Source organism: Bidens hawaiensis, unplaced genomic scaffold (assembly GCF_021521415.1).
Source record: "Bidens hawaiensis isolate Kalapana, Puna unplaced genomic scaffold, B.hawaiensis_p1.1 tig00000055_1, whole genome shotgun sequence".
Classification (NCBI taxonomy): Eukaryota; Viridiplantae; Streptophyta; class Magnoliopsida; order Asterales; family Asteraceae; genus Bidens; species Bidens hawaiensis.
The window spans coordinates 1981089-1999831 of record NW_027491016.1 but is presented as its reverse complement, the minus strand read 5'-3'; the positions used below and the strand labels follow the sequence as shown (position 1 = coordinate 1999831).

General features: G+C 34.6%; 1 long non-coding RNA gene across 2 annotated transcripts; it reads right to left on the bottom strand.

Moving 5' to 3' along the window:
* Positions 1–837: 837 nt before the first annotated feature.
* On the bottom strand, positions 838–1611 carry LOC143634369 (uncharacterized). 2 transcript variants are annotated; one of them, XR_013153846.1, is made up of 3 exons: positions 1429–1611; positions 1186–1309; positions 838–1108 (listed from the first exon to the last, which is right to left on the bottom strand). It is a non-coding gene; the product is annotated as an uncharacterized LOC143634369 (long non-coding RNA). The 2 variants fall into 2 exon arrangements; XR_013153852.1 differs by having other exon boundaries at positions 838–1072.
* Positions 1612–18743: the final 17132 nt, after the last annotated feature.

The following is an 18743-nucleotide window of genomic DNA, read 5'->3' as shown; positions in this document are numbered from 1 at the left end:
GCATTGACTCCATATTCGTTGTTAAAAAAAAAAGGCTTGCAAAGCCTTATATCAATAGGCCAAGGAATAAGTTTTGCCCTATGTTACGGGTTTAACCAGACATGCTACCTAATTTGACGTATCACAAGTTTTTACAAAAACCAATTTGGAACTGTGGGCCAAATTAGGGATGAGATCGTACCATACAGGTACATAAAATAAGGTACCGAAAATCGCAAAATTTTGGTACCGGTACTGAAATTTTCGGTTCGGTACTGGTATCGGTTCGTTACCGGTATTTCATGTAAAATTCAGGAAATACCGATACCGTACTGAACCATACCGATACCGGTACCGAAAACTCAAAACTTGGTACAAGTTCGGTTTCGTCGGTACCAAATCGGTATTGGTACCGGTACCAAACGGCACCCACACCAAAAATGCTCATCGCTAGGCCAAATTTGCCATGCCTATGTACCATTTAAGATGTATTCTTTCAACACCAATAACACTAGAAAGCATAACCACACAGCATTTTATTTCCCACAATTCAATTTCTCTGTTATTGGACATGTATACATAACAGCTAACATCAGAATGAATTGTAAAGAAGTTTACATTTGTGGGATGACTGGAGATGCACATGCTTCAAAGAAGGTTGATTTGAATTGTGTTGAAATTAGTTTTCTGTGGACAGTGTGTTTTTAAAACCGTGCCGTCTATTGTGTCCCTTTAATACCATTACTAGTCACATATACCATTGAATCTCATACCAAATTTTAATATAGCTCAGTGATCAAACAGAGCCCAAAGCTAGATAGATCACTTGAACAGCGAGTAACGAAGCAAAAGCTACCGATACATACATTGTCAATACATGACTGTCATAATTCAAACCATCCTTACAGCATAATATCTATAAAATGAAAACTGCCATCCCTACATCATAAAATTTATAAAACGAAAACTGCCATCCCTACATCAGAATACTTAAAGAACAAAAACTGCAATTTGCTAAAAATCTAATCTTTTTTCATACCCTTAACCTGACAGATAAGAGTCCCAAATCCAGCGCATCAGAAAATCTTCAAACCTGCCAAACCTTTGATTGTCTGTTATTCTTGGAGAACTGTTTAGATATTAACTTGTTACTCAAAGAACGTGTTATGCATTTGTCTATAAAATTAACCAGAAAAAAAGGTGTACCTTCTTCCTTTATGAAGCTAATTGCTTTTCCTTTGCTTGGTAGTGCCAACAATGAAGAAGGCGACTTGATCTTAATATTGGTATGGCCTTGATCTTCTTGTTCAAGTAGCTTCTTATATGAAAACTGGAGAAAAATAAAAACATAAAATCTCTACTTAATCTCAGCGTACAACAGATTCTAAAACAATGTTAGGTGCAATAAAAGTGAAATATCCGATCATCTTTGTAAAAAAAAACTGTTACCATGACAAGATCACTGTGTTCTTCAAAATCAGTTAAAGAAGAGGATGATATTAAAGTTAGAGTTTGAGGACGGCAACACCAAAGTACAACATCCACAAAAGCTATCTGAGCCAATGGTTCTTCATGGGTGTCAAGTTCTAGCTCAACATGCTCGAGTTCATAGGGTGGCAACTCAATGGCCTTAACTCAGTGAATTTCTGCAAGAGATTTGGAATGAATATATAACTTTGTTTGATTGTAATTCAGTGTTACAATCAATAAATGAACGGAATTAAAAGACTAAAACTTTGTTTAGAAAGCACTTCTTTAATCACTTATGTAAGTTCTAAGAAACAATCAATATCTTGATGACCCATTTGCTCTTGTTGTTACTGGCCTACAAATTGGTTACCGGTTGATATTTAACTTTGCTTTATTAAATTTTTCTATGAACATTGAGTGTCCACATATGTGCTTGAACAAAACACTTTCTAATTAAAACTTGTCAACCCTAACCCAACCTGACTATTTTATATAATTGTTCACAACAAACTAATACACAAATGATTTAATAAAAGAAACGAACCTGAGTGGCGCGAATATACAAATTCGAAGCTCTGAATCCGTTTTTCTTGTCTAAAAACAGCCTCAACTTCTGAAACCAAAGAGTATCTACAGAGCCATCAAGATAACATCGCATAGATGCTTTCAAACGGGTTGAATGCCTCTCTATAAACATCTGAGGATTACACGAGTAAACAAATAAATCCAAATTGGGGGCACTCAACTCTATATCTTCCAGATCAAATGATGAGCGCAACTTTAATGTCCTCAAAGAACGACTTGACAGGTTGAGGTTGCTGCCTTTATACAAGTAGTCAAATGCAAATTTTCAACAAAGCGGAAATTGGATAAGAAGTTGGTAAAACCAATTGAGTTTGATAAGGGATGACCACTTTCATTCGCGGCGCCCCTCTTCTATTGCAATCTATTATTGAAAGAGTAGACAGATTTGGCGCTTCGATGTCTACTCTTGTAACTGGAGTGGAGTAGCGAATCATAACTCTTTGAAGATTTTGATGCCCATAAACACAAAATCTGTTGAGGCCATTACAATTGCTAATATGAACTGTTTGTAGAAGAGGGCACCTAGTGATGAGATAGCCGACCACTTCATTGCCTATGGACGTCCGCAAGTTCCAAATGAATCTAAGACTTAAACTTGACATCATCAAGCATCAAGGAAGAAGGCAACTCACAATGATATATAGTCAACATGGAAACAGATAAGAGTGTGTTAGGCAGACGTACTTTGAGGCATTATACATGCAAAATGGAGTTAGGGTTTTGGGTGATACGTTTTTTGGAAACCTAGATACCGAGTTGAGGGATCCATTTCAATTAAACAACTTTTATACTTTTTATCCTAATTACAGAAAAATCACTTTATTTGCTCATTCATCCACTCGCAACACCCTAAGTCACTCACTAAATTATAAAAACACTACTTAAATTAAATGATAGGAATACTCTAAGATCCATTCTCCAAATTATATGAGGGAGTTTTCTATTTTTTAGGGATGGTTAAAAGTGGTTATGAGAAGAGTATAGAGAAAATGTTATCATTTATGGTTAATTTTGGAGAAACACATTGTTCACCTCTATAACTTTTTAATGTTTTTGAAAGTGTTGTGCGTAAATGAGAAAGAAAAAGTAATGATAAAAGCATGAAAAAAATATTATTTAACTGGGAGATTGAGTATTAAAATATTTGCCCTCATGTGTAATGCACATGACCTAACTTAACGAGAAAAACTAACTGGGTTAGGGACAAAGGTCAAACATTGTTGGATTTGTAAACGTAAAGAATAACATAGATTAATTTTGAAGATAAAAGACAATGAGTGAGATTGGATACAAACATAATAAACAATTTTTGTAATTATGCCTTATTATTATGTAGAGGTTGTAATTATAAATTTGTAATATAAGTTTATTATTACGCAGATGTGGATATTGAATATGTTCACTCGAAGTAATCAGTTTACCGTGTTCAAAAGTATCCCAAAGTCAGGGGCTAGATGTTGAATATGTTCATTCGGGCATACCTGTCCCGGATACTTCGAGTATACCCGTCAGACTCTGGTTATTTTGGCATCCCTATCTGGCCTTCACTATGTTTCACATATGCTTGTATTACTCATCGCAACTGCAAGTGTTGAAAGATGCTTTTGACATTGAAGTACGTAAACTCTCATTTGCGTAGTCAGGTGGGTGATGAAAATTTAAACAATAGTTGTATTTGCTTTATTGAGAAAGACTTGCTTATGAATGTTAAAATAAATGGTCTAATTGTTAGATTTCAAAAAATGAAAAATTGTAGAGAACAATTTTAGTATATTGTATTTTTATTGTGCATTTATAATGAAACAGTTTCACGTACTAATTTTTTATATAACTAGACCCGACTGGAACGGTCAAACCGGTACCGATTTGACCTGACCCGAATGTCAAACCGGACCAAAAAATAATTTATACAACTAAGTGTCGACCCGAAATATTTTCGACCCCTATGAGAAAACTTTCTGGTCTGTGTAACATATCGGATTTTTCGTTTACGTTTAAACCAACCCGGGAATAATTTAGATTTTCATTATTAAACAAAAATAATATATTTAAGTTTCTAATATTCAATTTATACCCCTCATACTTTATATAATATATAAATCCTTATTTAAAACATAAAAAGTTCAATAATGGACCAAATATCAAACTACAGGGACTAAATATGTAAAAAATTAAACTTTCCCCATTGTGGCCCAGGGCGCTGCGCGACGGGAACCACCCTAGGTGGCCGCGCAGCGCGATGGGGAGTCTGTGCAGATCGTTTACTTGATTTCCTTTCCTAGTTCGTTTTTTAGCATCGAAATCGCTTATTTTTGGACAAAATCGAGTGTTTTAAGACCCAAGGAAACTAATATAGCTTAGATACATGTCCATACTCGTTAACCTTTGATCAAGAACTAAATTTACTGATTTTAATATTGATTTGATCATTAAAGGCCCATCTGGTTTTAAAACGAGTAAGTTACCATACATAGTTCGTTTTAGCAATCTCTATATAAACATATCATTATTTCTCTGTCAAAAATCTTCCCTAAACTCTAAATTAACTTTTCCAGCCGTCACCTACCTCTGGTCATCATCGTCTTCTTCGGTTTTCGCACTATTGTTGAAGATACACTCATCAACGGTTAACTTTGCATACGTGTGGACCTTTGACTCTTCGTTTCTCTTGATCCTTTCACTTTTCGGGTAAGTTTTAAACATAGGAATCGTTCATATATATTCCCTAGTCAATAACCTTTAATCAATTTTGGTGGTTGAAGGGTGTTGACTGGTCAAATCGTTTAAATCTTGTTAAAGGGCAAAATAGTCAACTAGTTTGACTTAATGTTTTCTCATACTTCTGATCGGATTCAACGTTTGGTCCAGAATACTTTATTCTCGTAACGAAATTTTAAGGCTACTGACCAAACCCCGACTTCCGACTCGCTGTTCGGATTCTGGTCAGTACCAGCTCGCTTAAATCTTAAATTTAACATAACTTGAGTTATAAACGTCCGTTTGGATTGATTCCAGCGGCAACGAGTTCGTTTTTATTTATATTATCATATCCTAAAATCCCATATTCTTATTTGTTCATATCGTTTGACGTGTAGTGGACGACTTGCTTATTCGTTAGCTCGCTTATTCATATTATTATTCGTTATTCATTAATCTAAGGTGAGTTTATCATTCCCCTATTTTACTCAGTTTTCTAAATGTTTTGGGGACATATGCGTATGTATCCGTATTTCATACTATATATATATTCAAACAAACGCATACGTGTTATTATGAGTGATTTAATCAAACATACGTGCTACTTGCTTACTTGTGTTACCATTCAATCAATCGTATATTGGGATTACTATGCAATCAATCATATAGTGGGTGTTCTTGCTGGTGACCAACGCCCGATTCGCTTGGCAACAGTCTACATACTTGTTTATGGTTTGATTATATTTACCGCACTTATCACGTCATGCTTATTTATATTGTTGTGTCAAAACTGGTGATATTCTCACTCAACTTTATGTTGACAAAACTCCATTTTATCCGCATATGCAGGTTGCTTGTATTGAAGATTGAAGTCTGGACACGTAGACAAGACCTTAGGATATAATCAAGATAAACATTATTTGAGCTTATATTCATATTTGTAAATTGTTTGTTATAATTGGATAATGTGTATATTATTTGAATAAAATAATTAATTAGATATTGTCACATTTTATATATGATAGTATCTTCGAGCTGTGAGCAATCGGCTCACGCCCCGGCATTTCCGCCTTAGGTTGGGGTGTGACAGTCTGCCACTGCCCAAGAGTTTTTGTTAATACTACTATTTATATGCTAAAATCTCTATCGACCCAGTGAAGTTTTGACACTGATCTCCATAGTGAGAAATCTAAATCACAAATTCTCTGGAATCTTGCCCTTCCGACAAATGTAAAATATAACCGACGGTAATATGAGCAAAAGGTTAAAAAGAAATGAGAAATGAAGAAGATAATTGATTTTAAGATGAGACTATAAAAAGGTACACTGAAAAGGTAAATGTCTCGTTTAAAAGCTCGATTCAGTATTTTAGTCAATCTTCAAATAACTATTAGTCAATTCTTCTTTCACTTTATTGATTAACTTAGGTGCTGTTTGTTTTTTAAGAGGTAAAATGTCTGCAATCTTCGGACCACATCTGCAGGCATCTGTAGCAGAAGAGGTGGACCAAACCTCTGCAGTCCGCAAGAAGAAGACTGTTTGTTTTTAACGTCCGCAGACTGATAAAATAAAACAGAAATTTTAAATAGAAATTGAAACACCCCAAATTAAATAACCATTTTTATTATTTATTCTGTGCGGAAAATCCGTTCACAAATTTTTTTTTACTTTCCAATAACATAAAACTAAATTCTATTCAACGTTTAACTTTTATAACAACTTGTCTTCTAATTAAAGACAAAACGTACTCAGATCTTATTATTAAGAAAAATATAAAAAATAGACAATTAAACTTTTGATGTGTATTAAAGTTGGTGCTATAAAAGAAATTAATGAACAATAAGCTAAATAAAAGAAATAATATATACAAATGTCAAAACACTGATTTTTTCTATATTAGTCACATGCCTCTATTAATTCGGTCCTCCCTTTTAAATTTTCTTTTAAGTATAATAATGAAATATTGGGCTAACGTAAATATAAAAAGGCCCACCATTAATTTTTAAAATAACCCACTTCACCACATAAGTTAGGTTATGATTCCCTTCTTCTTCCTTATCCGACTTCTCTGCAACTCAGCCTTCGACAAATTTTCTGGCACGTCAGCTCCCTCTTCTAATTGTATCTACTCTTCTTTTATAATGACAATAAACTGGAACGCCAGTTTTATGCTCAGAAACGCGATCCTGAGCGATCCAGGAACGCAATCATACCGGGAATTTGTACTAACGATCCAAATCGAAATTCGTGGCCATACAGGCGAATTATGTGACTATGAACGTGGGAGGCGGACGAGCAACGATGACTGGCCGGAGGTGGAGGAGGCAGAGCGGCGGTGGCGTGGAGCTTTGTGGTGACGGCAGAATCAGAAGTGGAGGGGGGGGGGGGGGAGGTTGACGGGAGTTGAGGGTTTGAGAGAGCTGAAATGAAAAGGATGGAAGAGACTAGAATAGATGAGAAGAGGATGGTCCATGTCTTCTAGGATAAGAGGGCGTGATGACGTTTTTTTAATGAAATGTCTTCAGAAAATCAAACAGTCTGCAAGCCTAAAAGTCTGCGCGACGCAGACATAAGAGGCCAGGTTCAGACAAAAAAACAAACACCACCTTAGTAAAGTAAAAACACTTTTTATTTTTTGTTTTATTTAATTTCAATTGTTGGTTTAGTTGATTTAGTTAAAGAAAACACCATTTCCTAAATTTATCTATCAATTTTAAAACCTCCCACGTCTCATTCCTTATTTCTATCTCTATAACTTTTTTTTTTATTTTTTTGTTTTAAAGTTTGTTTTGGATCAATATGGGTAATTCTAAAAGTGAAATGGGTTATCATGGATATGGTTGTTCACAAGCCAAGCTGAACAAGCTGAACTGAGCAAGGGCTTGCACATTGCTTGGCTCGTTTACAAATTGAACCGAGCCCATCGGCTAAAAATCAAACGAGCATTTTTGGTCTGTAGGTTCATTCAGAGGCATGCTTTGAAGCACAAGGATCTCTTTTACTTTATTCTCCAAAGAAGCCTTTATAATCAAATTAGTAAGAGGATGATGCAATAGTCTCACTTCCAGTTGTGACTTTGATTTGAAATTAGTTTCCTGTTGACAATTTGTTTCTAAAAATGTATCGTCTATTGTGTCGCTTTAATACCATTACTAGTCACATATACCATTAAATCCCAGACCAAGTATTAAAGATAATGGTATTGTGCATGTTCTTAATTCAATCATCTTTCTGAGAAAAACCTTCCTCACTTCACGTATATGTTAATGGAAATAAAAATTTGAAAGAGAGCTCACACAACTCAACCTTAAGTTGAACAGTTCCCAAATCATAATGTCGTTCGCGACATTACCCACAGTATCAAGTTATAATCCTCTCATTACAAAATGAATGCAACATTCGACCAGATACATGTTTCATCAGTAAAAAAAAAGGTTTGTCATTTATCAAAAATATAAAGCCAAAGAAAACAGTGTCATTATTGGGTGTTCATAAGACAGATGATGTGTGTAAAGAGTTTTTTGAGATAATAATTATTAACTTGTTTAATAGTTTTGCGTTTGATCGCTTAAACATTTCTAAATTATTAACTTAAACTGATAATTTTTTATCCAAAGGTAAAAGCCAGCAATCATTTAAACCAAATTCAAAGGGTATAAACATATAAAAATACAGGAAACTGATATAAACTGAAGTTGCAAGATATCATTGTCATGATTCAAAAACCATCAAATAAGGCCGAATGCTAAATAAATCGAACAATGAGTAACGAAGCAAAAGCCACCAATATATATATTGTCAAGACATGATTGTCATAATTCCAAACCATCCCTACATCATAATATTTATAATACGGAAACTGCAATTTGTTAAAATTCTAATCTTTAACTTTCATACCTCATCCTAACAGATAGATTCTTAAATCCAATGCATCAGAAGATCTTCAAACCCGCAAACCTTTGAATGTCTGCTGCTTCTTGGAGAACTGTTTGGATTTAACAAGGGACATAAAGATGGTGTTATACATGTATGTGTCTATAAACTTAACATAATAAAAAGGCGTACCTTCTTCCTTTATGAAGCTAACTACTTTTCCTTTGTGAGGTAATGCCATCAACAATGACGAAGAAGACGAAGAAGACACGATCTTAATATTGGTATGGCCTTGATCTTCCTGTTGAAGTAGCTTCTTGTATGTAAACTGAAGAAATAAACAAACATGAAAAAGAAATGGTAGATATACTTAATTGCAGCGTAGAACAAATCCTAAACAACGTCGAAGTGCAATGAAAGTGAAATAACTTATAATCTTTGTTAAATATAACTTTTACCATGACAAGATCACTTTGCTGTCCAAAATCAGTTAAAGGAGAGGATGATATTAAAGTTGACGGCAACACCAAAGTACAGCGTCCACAAAAGCTATATCATGGTAGTCTAGTTCTAGCTCAACATGCTCGAGTTCATAAGGTGGCAACTCAATCTCTTTCAGTCCCTCTAAGTCGTAGACCTGCAAGACAATTGGAATACAACTTTGCTTGATTGTAACTCGGTGTTAAAATCAGTATGTAAATTTGTAGGGCCGATATTCTATATTGTTTTTAGGATTGTATATGTCGTTTTAGTTTGCTTTTAGTCGGTTTAGTACGTACTCGGTACGTTTAGTTTGTACGTTTATTTTGTAAGTTTTGAAGAAATGGAGACACTATAAAAGGTCACCTGCCCATTTCTCCACACCAACTCTTTCACTTCAAGAAAAACCCTTTAGAAATAAAGTTTCTCTCACCTACTTCTCCTTTTTCTCTCTTTTAGAATAACAAAACTAAGATCCGAGATCCGAGTGTTGTCGGTGATTTCCGCTAACCGACAACACGGATTGATCCGAGTCAAGTCTTTAGATCCATCTAGAGGACCTACAAGTGGTATCAGAGCTTTCGGCTCGACTTTTTGTAGTTTTCGGGTCAAACTTTTCGGGTTTTGATCTTAGTTTTTGTTGGATTTGAGGTTGATTTCGTGTTACTCATCTCTTTTGGAGTCCCTTACACCTTGGAAATACACAAGAATCACCAAATCTAAGTTTTTAGTGTTTTAAGTTTTTGTGTCCGAGCTCAGATTCGGCTTAAAAACTCGGATCTAGGCCGATTTATTGATTTTTAGACTAAAGTCTTTTTGACTTTTTGGAAGTTTGGGTGTTATATTCTCAAAAAAAAAATCGCATCGGGTACTGTAACAGTCACTTCCGAGGTACTGTAGCATTTCGCACGGGGGGGGGGGGGGGGGTACTGTAGCAACTCATGCGAAAAAGAAATTTCGCATGCACTATAGCAACTCGGACTGTAGCAACTCATGCGAAACACTGTAGCATGCGGAACACTGTAGCAACTCGGTACTGTAGCAACTCATGCAAAACACTGTAGCGACTCGGCACTGTAGCAAAAAAACTTAAATTTTTTTTCTCTTTCCTTAAAAAAAATCTATCGAGTTAAAAAAAATGTCTTACGAACCTAAACTTGGAGGAAATCTGGATATGGGAGAAAGCCGAAAAATGTTAAAAGGAGAATTCGACATGTTTACACACATTAAAGGAGAATCGGTTGCATCTCTCATCAACAGATTTGAGTCACTCATCACCAAAATGAGTAGTGTCGGTATCATCATTGGTTTGTTTGAGATCAATATGAAGTTGTTGAATTCACTACCTTACACATGGAACATCAATGTGGTTACCATCAAAAGAACCACAAACCTGTATACCATGACACTCTTAGAGTTGGCTTCTACCATCAAGTCTTTTGAAATAATGGAAGATAAGCTTCAAATGAACAATCAGTCCAAAGAAAATAAAGTTGGGAAAAGTAATAAAGTTGGGACAAGTGCTGCAGGTGAAAGCAGTTGTGCATATCCTATCATTCCCGACACATCAAATGCTGATGAGGTATACAACAATTTAGGTTCTCAAGCTTGCATTAACAAGGTCACATATTATAGATACCATCAGAATGAAGTTTTGAAAGAAAATGCAAAACTTCGTGAGTTAAATGCTGAATATGTAAAGGCTGACAAGATTTACGTTGAGAAGATTGAAACTCATCGTGATGATGTGGCAAATCTTAAACTTAAAATTTTTCAAAAGGAGCATGACGTTATATATTATAAAAACATAATTAATTATTTAAAAGATGAAATTAAAAAGTTGAAACTTGATGCTTCTGATAAAAGGGAAAAAGAAAAACAAGTTGAAAGATTTAAAGCATCATCTGAGAAATTGGATGATCTTATTGGAGCCCAGAGAAGTATTAAAGTGAAAGCGAGGCTGGGGTATGATTACACTGCCGTACCATCACCTTTTAATGATAACTACACTAGTTTGCCCCACTTTAGCTATAATACTTCTCCCGAGGAAGAAATGTCATATGGGGTTGGTAGAATACCAAAACCTGTGAAATTTGTTCCTGCAGTACCACAAACTGTTGCTCCAGTTCAATCATCTGATAAATCTAACATCAATGTATCTTTTGAAGCTGGTTGTGTAGAAGAAAGTGGGTCAGTAGAAACGGACACGAGTTGTGATTATAAAACCGTTTGTGATGAAACTTTTGTTGAAAAATGTGTCAACGAAAGTAGGCCTGTTGAGGTGAACATATCAAGTTGTTCATCATCAAGTTGTGAGACTGAGGATAATTCAAGTAAAAGCAAAGTTTTTGAAAATGAAAAGAAAAGTACTTCTTGTAAATATATTCCACCAAATAAACGATCATTTTCTCAAACAACCAATTAATTTAGAAATCCTCAGCCATACAACTTCTATGATAACAACTACTATGGTCATTATCAACAAAATTTTGTTGATCCATATTACACAAATGTGTTTTATAATCATGTTTCTTTCCAAGGATCACCTTTCCCACCACACCAACCACATTATAGTTCAGATGAGTTCTTTGGCACTCCCAGGAGAAAGTGTTGTTTTGTGTGTGGTCACTCTTCTCACCCTGCAAGACATTGCAAGCATTGGTTCAAGCAACAGCTTGATATTCAAAGGCGGCTTAGTCAGTCCCCAAAAGAAGCTTTTAGTAGCCCTGATTCAAGGACTGATCAAGCTGATAGTGAACCCAGTGAAATGGATGTGAGATCCAAGGTTAATAAAGTAAAACGCAAAAAGAAACCTTTTTGGAAAACCAAGAAGGATAAAATCAAAAAGGATCCTAAGACTGTAAAGCCTGAGGATTCACCAAAAACAATTTCAAAAACAAGAAAAGAAAAGTCCAAAATTGTCAAAACCAAGAAACAAGTTTTTACTTGGATTCCTAAGGACCGCTCTTCATCAAGTGAGGCTCCAACAAGAAATAAATGGTTTTCAGGAAATAAAATCAAGTTTGGTTGATTTACGGTTGACTTTCCCGGGACAAAAGTATCCTCGGAACCCATGTCTATTTGAACGCTTAGTGCATGCAGGGTCAATCAAGGAGGACTATCAATAGTATTAGGTACTTAGATAGTGATTGCACCCGGCATATAATGGGATACGAACCCTAGCTATTTGATGCTAAACCATTCGATGGCGTGTTCAAGTCTTTCATAAGCGACATGGGAGGACAAACTTCAAGGAAGGGAAGCCTTGTTTAAATTGTTCAACAACAACTTTTCAAGCGTTTCTCAACTAACCTCGTCCAACTATTTCTCTCAAGTGATGGATCCAGCATCAGCTGTTGGATCTCGGTTTGAATCTCTTCAACTTTGTCATACAATGTGATAATGCATGCTTAAGATAGTCCATCTGACAACAACTTTGCTGACCTTTTCACTAAAACCATCGATCATGCTCGATTTGAATTTCGGGTCGAATAGATCGGCATGATCAATTTTGATTAAAACAAACTATCTATCTTTTTGTATATAAAATTGTAAATATTTTTCAAATATGTCACAATTTTAGAGGGAGAAAATGAGTTAAGTTTAACTCACCAAAAAGATTTTCAATTCATCTTAAGAAAAGTAAAAACAAATCATTTGATTTACCAAAAAGATTTTATATTACTTTTAAGAAAATCTAAAAGGAATTGTCCCGTATAGAGGGAGCTCCTGCTTAGAGGGAGTCGGATATTTAAAATTTTTAAAATTTTGAGAAATTGATCTGACAATTGGAAAATGATAAGAAATTATCTCTAACGATTCTAGCACATGAAAAGAGTAGATCAAAAGCCAACAAGATCATTGCTTGATGTGTAGATAGGCTTGACAAATGAGTAAGTGTCATAGTGATATAAACTTAAATATCTGCCTATGCTAGTGGTTACACGTTATGAAGCGGTTGCCGACTCCAACTAAAGTCATATTAATGAAGGCTAAAATGCAATTAAACATGTCATACCCAAGCCTCTCTTTACCTTATCACAGTTGTCTTATGAAAAATCAGTGTCATTTTTAATTTTTATTGAGTCAAGAAAAGAGTCAAGTAAAGCGTCAAGAAAAGCAAGAAAAAGAAAAACAAAAGAGTCAGAAAAGAAAAAGAAAAATCAAGAAAAAGAGTCAGAAAAAGGGTCAGTTCTATGAATTTTAACTTCTGTGTTATTTCTTCATTTATTTTAATTCAAGCCTTAGACTTTCTCCTGCGCGATAATATGGTATTATCCGACCTGATTGTTAAGGTCCTTAATCTTCTGCTTTGTTTGATTTTCTTTCTTTTGTTCAAGCCTTGGACTTTCTCTACGAGATAATATGGTATTATCCAACCTGATTGTTATGGCCTGAACTTCTGCTTTATTTTAATCTTTCTAGATCGAGTTAAGTGTACAAAGTTTCAAGTACACAAAGTCAAAGTGTCAAGTGTGTTAATAACATTACTGTGATCAACTAAGAAAGGTTTAAGTCAAGTTGAGGTGACATGTGAAAGCAAATTAAGCCCGAGGTATGATGGAGTCTGTAATTTGTCGGATTAAATGGGGACCACACAAGCATTGTGCCTAACTGTACCTTAACGTATCATGTTGACATCAAAATACTTGTTAAGTTTAAAGTGGACAAATTATATCTACAATCGACTTTGGGTTCTTGGCATAATAATGTCCAAATAGAAGTGTGATCTAGAACGTTAAAAGATAATGTAATTCCATGTTGTGATCTATCTTATTTTTGTTTTATTTTTTGTTTCAACTTCAAAATATTATGTATATATTTTCGTAATATTAAAATATATGAAAATGCCAAAAAGATTTTAAGTTTTTATTATGTTCGTACATATTTTATTAAACCTTGTTTTATTCAAAATCATGTATTTTGTTGTCAAGGTCGTTCATGCAATGTTTGTTGGAAACCTGGGACTTAAACAAATCATTTACAAGTTGAGAGATTGAAAATAAAATTTCAGGTTATTCTGCAAATACTTCAAACCAAGAGCTTGTTTTGAAAAGGAAAATTCTTCTTTGACCCTTGAGAGGGTCTGTGAACGAATCTTATTCATTCTAAGTTTTGTGCAGGTGTAGATGGGCAGGTAGATCAAGATCAAGTCTGCTTGGAGTTGCAGATGCTGAAGCGCTTAAAAGAAGACGACAACGTGAAAGTTGGTGGTTGAACCTAAAGATGAACTGATTGTGTCTGAAGACAAGGAATGAAACCAGCCGGCTCAAGAAAGTCAACAAGAGAAAATTAGATGTCGAGCCTCCCGCATTTGATGTTTCTAAAATTTGCTGTTGCCGATCATTCCCAGAAAATAAGATTGAAGTTCAAGTCTATAAGACTGGAAAATAAAGAACTGTTCAAGATCCAATCTGGTTCAAGATCCTGGATCAAGACGAGTACTAAGTTTCAAGAAATAAAGACGAAGCAAAGAACTTGACGAAGGTTCCTCGACATACTCAATCCTAGAGGGAGATTGTAGGGCCAATATTCTATATTGTTTTGTCGTTTTAGTTTGCTTTTAGTCGGTGTAGTACGTACTCGGTACACTTAGTTTGTACGTTTATTTTGTAAGTTTTGGAGAAATGGGGACCCTATAAAAGGTCACCTACCCATTTCTCCACACCAACTCTTTCATCAAGAAAAACCCTTTGGAAATAAAGTTTCTCTCACCTACTTCTCCTTTTTCTCTCTTTTAGAATAACAAAACTAAGATCCGAGATCCGAGTGTTGTCGGTGATTTCCGCTAACCGACAACACGGATTGATCCGAGTCAAGTCTTTAGATCCATCTAGAGGACCTACAAAATTGACTATATATTGAACCATAGAAACAGATAATGGGCTTTCAAACCTAGAATCATAGTTATCAAATGCGATAGGCGCGCTTAAGGCGTATAGGGAATAAACTTTTTTATACTATAGACTTTGAGAACAAATTACTTAAGATTTTGCTTAAACCCATCTTCAATCACTGATGTAAGTTATGTGAAACCATCACGATCTTAATGACCCATTTGCTGATTTTCTCTTTTTGGCACTGAATCACAAAATTGGTTACCAACGGATATTTGACTTTTGTTCTTTTAAACTTTTTGACAACACTAAAAATCCATGTACATGCTTGAAAAAAACACTTTCTTGATAAAACTTGTTCGGTAGCATAAGAGTTTGTTTAGTCAAACTAAAACAAGCCTGTTGCACGTTTGCCTGCCACTTTATTGTAATCGTTTTATAGTAAATTATATAAAACAAGCCCTAACCAGACCCGAAACCTGATTATTTTATATAATTGTTCACAACAAAATTATACATGAACGATTTGATCAAGGAAACGAACCTGAGACTCAGTGGTGTTAATATACAAATTCATAACTTTAAATCCATTTTTCTTGCCCAATAATAGCCTCAACTCGTGGAACCAAAGAGCATCTACTAATTCATCGAGATCACATTCCATATATGCTTTCAAATGGGTTAAATGCCTTTCCTTAAACATATAATAGAGACTACAAGTGTAAACAAATAAATCTAAATTAGGGGTATTGAGCTCAATATCTTTCAAATCACAATATAAGTGTACTATCAATCTCCTCAAAGAATGACTTGACAACTTCAGGTTGTTGCTTTCCCTTGAAGGAAACAAACTAAAATCTTCAACGAATGGGAAGTTGGATAGGTAGTTGTTAAAACCATTCGAGTTTGGTAAGAGATGCCCATAGTAAGTCACCGTTCTTAGTTTCTCGCATGAAGCCACGTTCATTTGCGGTTCCCCTATTTCATTACAATCTACTATTACAAGTTTAGATAGATTTGGCGCTTCAATATCTATTCTCTCAAGTGGAGAGTCATAGTCAATCCGAACATATCTAAGATTTTGATGCCCGTAAGCACAAAAGTTGCTGAAACCATTACACTTGATAAAAAAGAAATGTTCGTAGAAGAGGGCAAACTAGTTGTGAGATATTTGATCACTTCGTCGTCTATATGAACGTACCAGAGTTCCAAAAAAATCAAAGACTTAAACTTGAGAGCTTCACGCATAAAGGTAGAAGGCAGCTCACAGCGAATTAAGGACAAAGATTTTAACACGGAAACAGATAAGAGTATGCTAGGCAAACGGTGCTTTGGGATATTTGCCATGCTAATAATATCAACCAGCAAACTCTCCACGCCATTCTTAAGAAGTGATTCAAGGCAGCTGTTAACAATATCTAATTTCACATGCTCGTTGATAGTTGTAACGAGATGGAGTCTGCTTCCAGTTAAGTTATGACGGCAAATCTAGACGTGGTATCCTCGACATACTTAAAAAAACTTTCTCGAGACCTAAACTCATGGATATTGAAAACTAGAATCCGGAAAGAAGCGGTAAGGCGAGCCCAGGTCTTAGACAGCACACTCATTCGAACAAGCTCTTTCGGAGTACTAAGAAACGAGAGTATGTGATTAACAGTATCTCCAGGAAGCTGCGAAATCCGATCCATCGTCTACAAAACGGAAATAAAAACTGAAAGAATAATATATAGAAACATTATTTGACGGTGTTCATTGGGGAAAAGATATTAACTACCAGGCGTCTTAAATACACAAATTCTACCTGTGAGATTACCGGCAGCAGGGAAGTCAAAGTCAGGTGTGATGGATTAGGGTTTTGTCGTCAAAGTCTGGTCTAGCTATATCTACCGATATTTACGAGTAAAGTGTCAAAATCGACCTGAGGTTTGACCAATTATGCGACTTTCATTCAAAAAGTGTTTTTTTTTTCTCAACTAGATCATCAGGATTTCTTGTTTTTTGCCAATTACATCTAACTCGTTAACTCTATCAGTTTTTAATGTTAAGTCAGGGAGTATTTTAGTCTATTTAGTCACTTTTTTATTTATTTATTTTTTTAAATCCATTTATGCCTAAATCCTTTTAATCACAACAACAACAACAACAATAATAATGATAACAATAACGGCGGTAGCAGCAGCAACAACGTGAGGATCAAAAGACAAAATTAGTAATGTCCATTTTCTTCCCTACCCAGCCAACCTCATTGTTCTTCTCCGATACTATTCCCGACAACCACCACGACACTAACTTTGAAGAAAAGATCAGACAAAGAACGATTGGGTCGATTTGGGTGCGAATTGAATCGCCGGTTTGTCAATACACTGACGATTTCAAAGCCAAAGTCTCAAAGGTTGGGCAACGGAGGCCGCGATGGTGGCCGGAGCGGGTAGTATGGTCGGTGGAGTCTGGGAGGCAGTAGTTTCCGTTGGAAGAAGTGGGGGCGGGGATTAATAAAATTATCAATTGAAGGTTGTGTGATTTAAAACTGATCGTCTTACATGAATTGGTCCTGTAACGAATTCTCACTTATTATGTGAATAGAAGATTAATTACGAGGGAAAAAATGTAATAGTTTTCCATTTGATACACATCAAATATACTCCCGAAGTAGTGATACAATTAAAAGAGTATAAAAGGTTTGAGTTAACTTCATACACATATTATATATGAGAAAATAGTATAAGCCATGAGATTATTGGACCGTACTCTATTCCCTGAGGTGAATGTGATTATATATTGATCACTACGATAGAGTCCGTGTGATACACGGGTGGTTTAAAAAGTACAACAAAAATGTTAAATTTAATAATATACATAATAACATAACTTATGAATTAAAAAGATATAAACAATGATAAACAAAATTTTGCAATTCATAAATCTCTAAAAACCTCTTTAAATACAACATTGGATAGTGACCCGTGTGATTAAGAGAAATGCTAAGATCATTATATTTAAACATAATCAAATGTTAACTTATAACATACTAATAGAATATTTAACGAAATTTATTAATGCATCTAGAATATTTCTACAACTTATTTGTTGAGATTTCCAAACATAACATAAGTGATTGGCTTGCTAAAATAGGAAATCGCTTACATGACATATGTGTGTCATCCTATGTGGAGGTTATAGAATGATACCATATAAAAAAATCATCTTGCTTTAATAATATAGTTAATATATAAATTTGAAAAAAGATTAAATACAAAAATTGTTCATAAAACCTCCAAATATCTCATTGTACACAACATATACGGTTTTTCCCATATTAATTATTCAATGGTACGAAAGAATAACTTTAAGGTTTTAAAATGGTAAAATAAATAAAGAGTTAAGCCAAGTTTAACTAAATTGTCACATAAGACAAATTCTGGGTGTTTAGATGTGCATACACTCGAAAAAAGACTTTTTATAGTTTAGGCATATATTAGTTGTTTTACGCAAATCAAAAAATCTTTATAATAATAATATCTTGAAATAAAGTATTTAAAGTTAGTTTAAAAGACGTGATAAATAAATAAACATTAAACGTTTTTTTATTTCTGGAAATCAAATTACATGAGAATTAATAAAAATTTATTTAGGAATTAAAAAAAATATATATATGTAGCAAATTAATTTAATAGATTTTAATATGGTTTAATTTTGAAAATATCTTATGTGTTATCATATGTGGGCACTTTAGAAAGATGCCATGTGTCCATATTATTTTGCTTTAATATGGTAGTAAGATTTTAAATGTAATGATCTTGGACATAATTGAGCAAATCA